The following is a 12,619-nucleotide window of genomic DNA, read 5'->3' as shown; positions in this document are numbered from 1 at the left end:
ACAGAAGCTAAAGCTAAGAGCAACACAGATACCTATCTGTTTCCTTGAGTTTAATCTGATTAAAACATGGCTCTCAAAAACATTAAATACAATGTCATGTCAGAGGGGTGGTATATGATAAATATAGCTCATGACAGGAAATCGTTATTAAATCAGCATTACTAGTGAATCTGTTATGGAAATTTCCCTTTAATTTAGTTAAGGTTCCCCAATTTGTCACCTCCAGCACATCACTATAGTTTTCTGTTTTAATGGTAAATGTGTAATTTTCTGTTGAATGAAAGACAATTTTTCTACTTTATCATACATATTTATTGCTACAACTGATCAAACACTTCATACATGAACTACCTCCTCACTTCAACTAGGAAAACCAATATACAGATTAAAAGAGATTCCATACTAATCATTGGCCAATCGGACCTAAATATAACAAACTTAAAGGCAACAGCTACCTGGCCCTTAACAAAGATACAAGCCGTTTTTTAGAAATGTGAAACACATCAACTTGATCAAACCTAAAATTATTGGATTTAAAATTGTAATTACTTGACACAAAAATTTTGAGAACTTCCTATTTAGCTTCGTCAAAAACATACCATCTTTACTGTCTGCTTTGAGGAAACAGGGATAAAATGTTAGTAATAATACATATATTGGTAAATAATAGTAAAACATATATTGGTAGCTAAACTCTGAATACTCTAATTTTTTAACAGTTCAGAAAGCGTTTTCTAAAGGAGAAATATTTTTACAAAGCAAGAAGATTATTTGGCTGACTTATATTAATGAAACATTTTGGCACATGTGAAAGATTTCATCGAGCTATTACAACCACCCCCAAAAAATCTTGGTTTCCATTTAAAATGTCACCAATGTGGAAAAAATACTATCAATCAAATTGCATACTGAAGAGGGGGAAAAAAAGGTAAAGAAAAAGTGAAACCAACAGTGAGCTTTCAGTACATTTTTGGCTTCCCTTAAGGAATTCTGACTTGGATATGGTCATTTATCTGTGGCCTTAAGATTACCTGTTTTTTCTCTTTGTTCCACTGTTGTTTTCATATTCATCAGAATGCATCTACTGAGTAATATTCCTTACTTTATGCTCCTCTAGCCAAACACTGGGAATGAGAACAGTAAAATAAATTATTTTCCCAAAGAAACATAGGGATACACCTTCACAACAACAAACTACAAAATTCCATATGACATTATTCTTTTTGCTTTAAAATTATTCTTAAGGACTTGGTAGAAACAAAGACCTTCTTCATAGGAAACTTGAAGTACTAAGTCCCTCTTAGGAGTTTTATCCAGGAAAGCTGTATGCAAGTTGCAGAAACAGCACTGAGACCCTTAGTTTTTAAAATTTAGCCCTTTCAATAAATGTGGAAGACTAAGTAGCTGTGACCTAACTATACTTCTTGAGTTTTGCAGGCAGCTCTTGTCTAGTGTATCTTAGGCCTTTCTCTTTCCATCAGGACTACTTCACCTTTGAGGTGAGCCCGGTATCCTAGTCCCAACTCATGAAGATATTCAGAACCAATTTCCTCTGTGCTCATAAATGCACAGGGTAGAAGGATGGTTCATGTTTCTACTATTAGCTGCTTTTAGGAACATTGGGCTTAATTATGTCATGCTCTCGGTGTGGAAAAATGTATCTAAATCACATTAGAAAATCAAGGTTAAACATGAAAATATTTGGAGGGCTGGCATTCAATGTTCTAGCCTGCATACGGAGTGGCAGTGAATATTGTCAAAACAATTGAGCAAGCAAAGCGTAATTATATTCGATTAACATATGGAAATATACTGAGAGATTAAGTTATTTGTGCAAAGTTTGGCCACTTTTCAGTGTTAGGCAGTAGAAAAACCCAGGTTTATGCTCCTTCTACTGTACTGTCAGTAAAGGAATATCCTGTTTCATCCGCAGGTGAGAGAATTGTTTCACTCAGAAATTACACAGGTACTCTTGCTGTCTAAGTGACCTCAATCAAGGAGGTTTTTATTTTTGCTCAGGGACTCAATTCTAGTTGAGGGTAATCTGAAAGACTTGATTAAATGTAAGTATTCCTATTTTTTAACTCATACTCAAAATGCTAGCTTTAATGATTTAAATAATCAAAGAAGCTTTATGGGAAAGTAACGAGTTTCTCTAACTCTCGTTTTTACCAGAGAATCAGAAATTACAAATTAGGAAACAGGAGAGATGAGAATGGGACTAGGTTAACCTTTTGGTATGAAGGAGGTCAACATTGAAAATGCAACAAGCCTGGATCCAGCTTGCTGAAAAGAAGCTCCTTGGTGACTCTTCTTCTGGCTTCAGTTGATTATTTCTAGTATCCAACCCTTTTTACTTTCTCTAAATCTCTCTGAGGAACATCCTGGAGTTGCTTTTCTGGCTTTCATTGTAACTGGTTCCTGGCCTACCTGAGGGGATGAATAGCATTATCGTATAGGGTAGGTGCTGCAGGCCATATGGAGCCCAGCAGGATACAAGAGTATGAGATGCCTAGGGAAAGCCTCCCTTTGTCAAGTGAAAGGAGAGAGGTTTCCATTGGGAGGCAGCTGAAATAGAGAATAAAGTATTGAGCACATATTTACAAATCAAAATAACAGTCTTCCAGGGATAGAGCATGGACCAACATGATATAGTGTCAACCTGCATTTTCATAGGTGAAGGGTGGATGGACTATAGTAATCAAAACAGAAAGATAGCATCCTCTCGAAATAGTGACCACAGAGACAGAGCTCTTTGTATTAGTAATGATAGGTAACATTTATAAAGTGCCTCACTGATTGCTTATGTGTGTGTCATCTCATTTGATCCTGATAGCAACCCAAAATGGTGGATAGGCATGAAGAATCTCCTTTTACAGATCAGGTTCAGAAAAGTGATTTGCCCAAGTTACCCACTGGGAAATTTTAGAGTCAAGACTTGAACCCTAGGATTCTAATATAGGAAATGACTTTGTTTCTCAAATAGGATCCGTTCCTCACTTCTTTCCTCCTCGCTGTCATGAAAATATATCCAGGAACTGTGCGAGCGCTGGGTAAACAGTGGTGAACAACATAGCCCTGTTCCCTACGTTTGTGGAGCTTAGTCTGCACTTCTTAGGAGTGTGCTAATTAGTATGGGGTTACTGGGCACTTGAAATGAGGCTAGTCTGAACTAGATGTATTATAATTGTAAAAATATATCCTAAATTTAAAAGATTTATTTCTAATAAGGAATGTAAAATGTAATTTTTATATTATGTTGATAATGTTAAAATTATAATCTTACCTGTTTCAGTTTTATTTTTTAATGACTACTGGAAAATTTCACTGGCTACTAGAAAATTGAAAATTGCATATATTGTTCACATTTGTGGCTCACTTATTTGCATTGGATAGCAAACTATGACATATATGCAACTGATTTTCTGGGGCATATTAATCCTTTTAGTACTTTTTTGGTTAAGTTTTTTACATTGAAGCATTTGGATAATTTGAAATTTGCCCTGGTGCATGCCAGCTTAGATCCCAGTTTGTTTTTCCTCCAGATGTCTACCAAGTTGACTCAACAACTCAGTTGAGTTGTTCATCTCTGATTTGAGAAGCTACCTTTACCACATGCCAGCTCCTCGTATGGATTTGTATCTGTTTCTAGACTTTGCCTTCGTGTAAGCATGTTAATATTTGAACTAGTATTATACTTTATATTTTTGAGATTTTAAAATATTCTTTAATGTCTAGTGGGGTTAGTCTTCATCTCCAATTGACTACCCCCTAACCCCACAGAGTTTACTTGGCTATTGTTTTTCATAGTCTTCGGCTATGAAAATTAGAATCAGTTTGTCTAGTTTAAAATAAAAACAACCTATTTATTTATTTATTTTAATTGGGATCAAGATGAAGAGGATTGATGTCTTCACATGTTGTCTCTTCATGTCTGGATATGGTTTGGATTTATGCCTTGCCCAAATCTCATGTGAAATTGTAATCACCAATGTTGGAGGTGAGGTCTAGTGGGAGGTGATTGGATCATGGAGGTGGATTTTCCCTTTTAGTGCTGTTCTTGTGATAGAATTCTTATGAAATCTGGCTGTTTAAAAGTGTCTGGTACCTCCCACGACTCTCTCTCTTTGTCCCGCTCTGACCACATAAGACGTGCCTACTTCCCCTTTGCCTTCCGCCATGATTGTAAGTTTCCTGAGGCCTCCCCAGCCATGCTTCCTGTATAGCCTGTGAAACTGTGAGCCAATTAAACCACTTTTCTTTATAAATTACCCAGTCTTGGGTATTTCTTTATAGCAGTGTGAGAACAGACTAGTACAGTGTCCAAGGAGATGGTACAGCTTTCCATTTAGTCAAGTCATCTTTGTGATTCCTTTGATAGTACTTTAACATTTTCTTCATATAGGCCTTGTCCGTTTAAAAAACTTATTTATGTAATCTTTCTCTAAATGCTGACATACATACATATATGCAACATATTAATTTTGTGCATTATCAGCTTACCAAATTCTGTAATGAATGATTTTTTGGATGATGGTACTGAGCTTTCTAATATCTAAAAATATTGATAATTTTACGTATTTCTTTCCAGTTTTTATACCTTTGATTTTTTTCACTTGCCTAATTTTGTTGCCTAGTAATTGCAGTACAGTGCTGAATTATAGTGGTGATAAGACTTTTTGTCTTGTTGCTGACTTTAATGTTTCTTCCCAAGTATGATATTGGCTTTTGAGTCGAACTGTACATATTTTATTAGAGTAAAAAAAAAGTTCATCTTCATATTTTAAGAATAAAAATTTTGGCCAGGCACAATGGCTCACGGCTGTAATCCCAGCACTTTGGGAGGCCGAGGCGGGCAGATCACGAGGTCAGGAATTCGAGACCAGCCTGACCAACATGGTGAAACCCTGTCTCTACTAAAAATACAAAAATTAGCCGGGCATGGTGGCGCACGCCTGTAATCCCAGCACTCAGGAGGCTGAGGCAGGAGAATGGGAGGCGGAGATTGCAGTGAGCCAAGATCGCACCACTGCCCTCCAGCCTGGGTGAAAGAGCAAGACTACATCTCAAAAAATAAACAAAAACAAAACAAAATTAAAAAGAATAAAAATTTTGTTCACTTAAAAAATCATGAGTAGTTGTTACATTTGGTTAAATGCGTTCTCATGATCATGTGATTGTTTTTCTCTTTAGAGCTATTAAAATGATGAAACTTACAAATTATTTTATTAATAATGAACTGTAATTGTATTTTTGAGAAAAGGATAACTTGTTTATGATGTCTTACTCTGTTTTCATTTCCTGGCTAGATTCTGTTTGATAGTATTTATTTAAGATTTTGGCATCTAATTATAAGTGAGATTATCTTGTTGTGTATTGGTCTTGTTATACTTACTTTATAACAATAAAATAATATTGAAGTTCTCATTACCCCATACTTCACTATAGCAGTTTAAGTAGAAATGGACTTATCTAGGCCGGGCATGGTGGCTCACACCTGTAATTTCAGCACTTTCAGAGGCCGAGGCAGGTGGATCACTTGAGGTCAGGAGTTCAAGACCAGCCTGGCCAACATGGTGAAACCCCGTCTCTACTAAAAATGCAAAAACTAGCCGAACATGGTGGTGAGCCTTTGTGATTCCAGCTACTTGGGAGGCTGAGGCGGGAGAATTGCTTGAACCCGGGAGGTGGAGGTTGCAGTGAGCCAAGATCATGCCACTGCACTCCAACATGGGTGACAGAGCGAGACTCTGTCTCTCTCTCTATATATATATGTAAATAAATAAATAAATAAATAAATAAATAAAAGAGGGAGGGAGGAAGGGACTTATCTGTCCTTTAAACATTTGGTAGAATTCCTTTGTGATACCATGTAAGTTTTGTGCCTTATTTGGAGGGCAGGGATAGTGGTGGTGAAGGTGGTTCCCTTTGTGGGTGGTAACCTTTTCTATATCTCTTATGGAACTCTGCTGTTTTAGATTCTCTACTTCCTCCGAGATAGGCAGGTAAAAAAAATTTTTTGGGCAGACTTTTGTGTGTCTAAGTATAGATCTTTTGATGTTAGGAAGGTTTACTTTTTCCCCGTATTGATTACTTTTATAGTTATAACCTAGGTTCTCTATTTCTTGAGGTAGTATCTGTTAGTTCTACCTAATGAACAGGGTGGTAAGATTAATGTGTTCTCACTTTCTTGTTCTTTGTTCCTTTGCTGCCATCTTATTTTAATCTACATTATCTTTCATATATTTTTTCTTACCTGTATGCTCTTTAAATATGCATATACTTCTCTTGATTGATTTGTTCAGTTTTAAATTGTATCCAAAGACTCCCACCTATATTATATGGTTAATGCCATAGGTGAGTCTACTGTATCTCCAAAATTTCTTTTACTTTCTGGTCCCCTGCCCAGTTGGATTATGTCTACATGGTCACAGCAAATACCTTTTGTGTTGTGTTTTATTATCCTGATTCCCTCACTGGTTTTGGTTTTACTACTGTGGTTGTATTAGTCCATTTTCATACTGCTATGAAGAAATACCTGAGACTGGGTAATTTATAAAGAAAAAGAGGTTTAATGGACTCACAGTTCCATATGGTTGGGGAGGCCACATAATCATGACAGAAGGCGAAGGAGGAAGAGTAAAGGCATGCCTTACATAGCACCAGGCAAGAGTGTGTGTGTAGGGGAACTGCCCTTTATAAAACCATCAGATCTCATGAGACTTATTCACTGTCATGAGAATAGCATGGGAAAATCCTGCCCCAGTGATTCAGTTACCTCCCACTGGGCCCCTCCCACAACATGTGGGGATTATAGGAGCTACAATTCAAGATGAGATTTGGGTAGGGACACAGCCAAAGCATATCAGTGGTTAAATGTATTTGTTGGGTCATGGTTCTGAAGGCAGTATAAGTATTCCCCCAACATCTGCTTCTGCTGAGGGACTTGGGTTCCTTCCACTTATGGTGAAAAGTGAAGTGACCTGGACTGTGGAGATCGCATGTTGAGAAAAGAGCAAGAGAAGGAGGGGAGGAAGGTGTCAGGCTCTTTCAACAACCAGTTCTTGTGAGAACTAAGAGTGAAAACTCCTTTACTCCCATGTGAGTGGCTTGGTGCCATTCATGAAGGATTTGCCACACAATCCAAACACCTCTCACCAGAACCCCCATCTAACATTGGGGATCAGATTTCAATGTGAGACTTAGTGCAGTCAAATAAACCATATCCAAATTGTAACAAAGGAAATCATGCTCATTGCTCACAAAAGGCCAGAAATAGTACTTGTTCCCACCAGCCTACTGAAGAAACATCATGATTATGTCAGGGCTGTGATCTTAACTGAGGGTCAGTTGGGGAGAAATCTACTCCCAAGCTCACATGGTTGTTTGTAGCATATAGTTCTTTATGGGCTGTTGGGCTAAAGGCTTTAGTTTCTGGCTTGGTGTTGCCCAGAGGCCACCCTCATTTCATTGCCACATGAACCTTTCCAATATGTCTCCCTACATCCTTAAAGCCAGCAAAGGGAATCTCCTTGCATGGCAAGGTGATACAATCTTATGTAATGTAATCACATACATTTTGTCACCTTTTCTGTATTCTACATTTTAGAAGCAAGGAGCTGTTCTTGTCCACACTCAGAGGGAGGGATTACACAGGGCATGAATACAAGGAGATGGAACCATGGGGCCATCTTAGGGTTTCTTTTTTACACCAGAGATGAGGAGAGTATCTTAAAATCAGCTGGATTTTTTCAAAAAAGAAAAGAACATTCACCAGAAAAACAGAGTTAAGCACAGCAACCGATTTCTCTTAGTAAACATTTTAAGGGGTAGTGAAGAAACTTCTTCAAAACGCTGAAAGGAAAAAACTATCCACCTAGAATTCTGTGCCTAGCAAAAATACTACTCAAAAACAAGAGTAAAATGAGGCTTTTGGCTGAAAGAAGGAAGAAAAAAAAACAAAAAACAAGAAGATAGAGTTGAGAAGAAGCAAGAAACTTCATTTGTCTTCATTTGTAGCATTGGGTTACCCCCCCACCCCCCAACCCCACTACCTTCATGAATTCTGTGATTCTTCTTAGGTCATAATCTTCGGTGAGGCATGTGTATGTGTCTATTTAGTCAAAACCTGGGCTGATGCATGCATATATTTGTGCATCTCTCTAGTAGGTGGCAGCAATTAGAATCAAGTGAAAATATTTATCTTAGTATTTTTGAATAATTTTATCTACTGTGTTTTTCTCTGTAAAATAATTTTCTAAAGGGGCAGTGAGCTTCCTAAGTTAAGCTTCTTAAGAAGTCTTTTTTTTTTTTTTTAAAGACAGAGTCTTGTTCTGTCACCCAGGCTGGAGTGCAGTGGCACAGTCTTGCCTCACTGCAACCTACGGCTCCCAGGTTAAAGTGATTGTCTTGCCTCAGCCACATGGGTAGCTGGGATAACAGGTGTGTGCCACTATGCCCTGCTAATTTTTTTGTATTTTTAGTAGATAGGGGATTTCACCATGTTGGCCGGGTGGTCTCAAACTCCTGGGCTCAAGTGATCTGCCCACTTCAGCCTCCCAAAGTGTTGAGATTACAGGTGTGAAGCACCATGCCTGACCCTTAAGAGATCTTTTATCCAGATAGTTATTTGAGGTTTCATATTTAATTGAGAGTTGTATGTTAAAATATTTAAGTCGTTTAAATCTTAATAATTCAAACAAATTATTTAAATTCAATTTAAACTATTTAAATTATTTAAAATAATATTTAACATGCTTTTAAAAAATCTAAATACTGCTATGTTTTAGCCACAAAAATATTTTTATTTTTCTATGGTAGATCTCAACTCCAATATCCTTATCTGCAAGTGGAGCAAAGAAAACCTATACTTTTTACATCATAAAATTTTTATAATATTTAATTTCATATTATGTCATGAAAATACTTTGAAAACTCTGAGGACACATAAAATTGTGAAGTGTATTTTTTAGAATTACAACATCATTTTCGTTTTGTGTCAAAAATAACTATACTTCTGATTTTCAAAATGCCCACTACAATTAAGATATTTTTTTTGAAGTACATGTGTGTATTTTAGGAAATTCCGAGTTTTCTTTTTCTGTATTTGTAACCTGGTTATTATTCCAGTCTAATGGCTTTGTTCCATAAATTATTTGGGCTTCTATTTTATTAATTTTAGTCCTGGATCAGTTTGGTGCCACCTTTATCATGGTGAATTCCATTATTGCTCTAGGGGTTTGAGAGTCTATAGTTTTTGTTCTTTTGGTGTATAATTTTACAGTAAACATTTTGTTAAAAAATATTTCATCCAAAAATTGAAATTTCCAGTAGTGTTTCATTGACAGCTTATCAACCCACAGAAAGTTATTGATTTACTTCTTAAAAAAATCACTTCACTTTTTCACACAATTAAAATATAAAGATTTTCATTTACAGTAATTTGAATTTAGGCAGCATTATTTTGACACCAGTAGGATCAAAGAAGTTAAACATTTTTGTAGGGAGGCCGAGACGGGCGGATCACGAGGTCAGGACATCGAGACCGTCCTGGCTAACCCGGTGAAACCCCGTCTCTACTAAAAAATACAAAAAACTAGCCGGGCGAGGTGGCGGGCGCCTGTAGTCCCAGCTACTCGGGAGGCTGAGGCAGGAGAATGGCGTAAACCCGAGAGGCGGAGCTTGCAGTGAGCTGAGATTGGGCCACTGCACTTTAGCCTGGGCGACAGAGCGAGACTCCGTCTCAAAAAAAAAAAAAAAAGAAAAAATTTTTGTAAATGCTAGAAAGGCTTTTAGTACTGTCATTGAGGTGGAAGTTGTGAAGCATTAGAAACAAAAGACACATGGTCCGTTCAGACCTCTTTACACAGTATGTAATGAAAAGGTCCAGAGACAATTGGGATTTCAAAGCAGGAGAAGTTTGTCTTCATTGAAGCTGTGGTATCTGACTTAGCTTTGAAGTATGGGTAGGATTGGGATGGACATAGAGGAGCAGCCAGACGTGATAATAATAGCATATAGCTACATAGCATTTACTATTTGCCAGACACTGTTCTAAGCTCTCTTCATAGATCAGCACATTTGATTATTAATTAATAAGGTGATTATCTTCACTTTCAGGATGAAGAAACTGAGATAGAAATTTGTTGAGTGACTGCCTCCAGGTCTCACAGCTAGTGAACAGTGGTACTGCTATTTAATTCAGCCCTTTCAGCCTCAGTCTCTTATCACTTTGTTGTTCTTCCTCTAGTTATTGTGCTATATTTTGGGAGGACAGTGGGACAGATGAAGTTAAGGAAAGTTGAAATCATGGAAACTTTTGAAAGGGAGATAGAAGCAGTCATATATTATCAATGTGAATATAAAGTAGTTCAGTCTTTCTAGGAAATAATTTGGTACCATATTGTATCAAGAATCTCAGTAATCACACTGTATGTATTTGTTCTAAAGAATGTAGGGAGATAGTTATCCATAGGTCTCTTGAATCTGTATGTCTCGCAAGCAGAGAGACATAAAATGCCTTTTTGTTCTGGACTACTTACTCAAGGAGGTTTGTGTAACAAACAGCGTTGGAATATAGAGAAGTATCTCCCTTCCAGTCAGATAGCCCATTTATTTGCTATCCAGTATACTAAAGATAATATCTCCCTTTGGAGTAAAGGTTTGGCAAGTTTGCTAGCAGCTACTTATAAAAGATCTGAGTTTCTTAGAGCTTATGGTTCCTCAGCTATGATGCAAACCCACTCCCTTTGAATCATCCATCTGGGCCACTCCACATCACCTCTGTGGGCCTTGGAGACCAAGGGAAACTAACATGAAAATGATGCTCTTGCTGCTTACTGTGTTCTGAGTAATAAGTCCTTTGTCTTTGACCTTGAAATGTTATATCTGCTGCCAGCATCCAGGACACCGTGGCAGGCTAACTTGCTTGTAAGTAGGGCAGAATCTCAGACTCTTCACAGTTATTGACAAAGGAATGATTAGAATTATTAATAAAGCATTATGTATGGTAATTGGAAAGTAACACCACTGGCCAATAATAAGGTACCAGTTTTGTAAATGATAGTATATTTGTATAGTGGAATATTAATTCTACAGCCCTTAAATATTATGTTTGTAAAAATTTAAAGACTTGGAAATTTACTTACAAGAATGTTAAGTAAAAATTATATTATGAAAATAATGTGTGTAGTACAATCTCAGTTGTATAAAATATGTTTGCATGTATAGGAAAAAAACTGGGGTAAGAGATATTCAAAATGAACAAATTGTTACATATCATTTGTAGAATTATAAGTGATGTTTTTCTTTTCTATTTCTGTATTTCTGAATTATCCTATAATGAAAATACATTACTTTTATAAGAAGGAAAAATACACATTATTAATGAAGTCGAGCTGAGGGATTTTATATAGTGTAATGGGCAGAGTAGATATTGTATATAATCTTGAGAGGACAGTAATATAAGGATACATCTAAAACCCATGCAGTCAAAGATCTGTTTTTCATTATAGTGTACATACACAATATAACTGAAGACCATTGAAGCAAAAATAAAATAAGAAATCTTAAGTTACAACAGAGGTATAAGAACACAGATATTTTAGAAATTGTAATTTAAGGAAACTTAATCCATTTGAGCAACAACAACAAAAAAAACTAAGCTCAGCAAAGCCTCTCATTGTCTAATAAACATGAATTAAATCTGTGATCCATAAGAAGTAATATTTAGATACCGAAGTACTGAAAGATGAAATGATCTGATATCTGAAATTTGCTTTAAAATATTACAGCAAAAAATTTTTTTAAAAAATTAAGTGGGAGAGATAGGTGAACCAACTTTGGCAAAACTATTGATAGATGCTGAAATTGTGTATATTATACTGTCAGTTTTTGTGTATACTTGAAAATTTCCATAGTAGAAAATAAACAAATTGTCACTAATTTATATAATTCTAAGACAATGCCTCTCAACCATGGCTGCACATAGGTATCTCTTGGGAGCTTTAAAAACTACTGATGCTTGGACCATTAAATGGTCTTGGGTATGCCTTAGGCATTAGGATTTTCTAAACCTCTCAGGTGATTCTAATGTGTAGCTCACATTGAAAACTAAAGTTCTAAGAGGAAACTGCTAGGTATATCTTTATTGTAAGGGACATTGAACCTAATGGATTTTTATAGCATTTATTTAAAAAAAATAAGTTTTACATTGTGTTGGCTGATGGATCATCCCTCAGTAAAAAGTGAGACTAATTTTTTTTTAATAAAAATAATTCTGAGAATGATAATAAAATAGTGTTAGGTACATAGCTTAATGGTTTTTTCACTTAACGATGAAGTTTCAGTGATTCTAAGGAATGAATAACTAAGATGTTCCTTTCACATATGAGTTAGCAAGAAGCCTAAGATGTACAGACAGGGTAGTTTTTAAAAATAATTTAACATTTTATAACTTTCTTAAAGTAATTCTTGCTCATTTTCAACAACTAAAAAGGATATGTAGAGAAAAAAAGAAAATAATCAGCCAAGTCTCCATTATTCATGGTAAATACTAATAACCTTTTATAGTACTTGATTTCAAACTTATTTAAACTTTTTATTGTAAAAATTTCAAACA

At 36.1% G+C, this 12,619-nt stretch overlaps 1 protein-coding gene and 1 long non-coding RNA gene across 36 annotated transcripts in view; one reads left to right on the top strand and one right to left on the bottom strand.

Annotated features, from left to right (window-relative positions):
• LOC105492615 (glycosyltransferase like domain containing 1) overlaps positions 1–12,619 on the top strand; it is a 407,319-nt gene that overhangs the window by 178,526 nt on the left and 216,174 nt on the right. The window lies entirely within an intron of this gene.
• Positions 1–12,619, bottom strand: part of LOC139357101 (uncharacterized) — a 31,205-nt gene that overhangs the window by 12,724 nt on the left and 5,862 nt on the right. The window contains exon 2 of the long non-coding RNA XR_011609739.1: positions 1,032–1,124. This is a non-coding gene — a long non-coding RNA (uncharacterized lncRNA). The remainder of the gene's footprint in view (positions 1–1,031; positions 1,125–12,619) is intronic.

The sequence above is a fragment of the Macaca nemestrina genome, chromosome 11 (genome assembly GCF_043159975.1).
Source record: "Macaca nemestrina isolate mMacNem1 chromosome 11, mMacNem.hap1, whole genome shotgun sequence".
NCBI lineage: Eukaryota > Metazoa > Chordata > Mammalia > Primates > Cercopithecidae > Macaca > Macaca nemestrina.
Note: the sequence above shows the minus strand (reverse complement) of the source record. Positions and strands in the feature narration are given on the sequence as shown.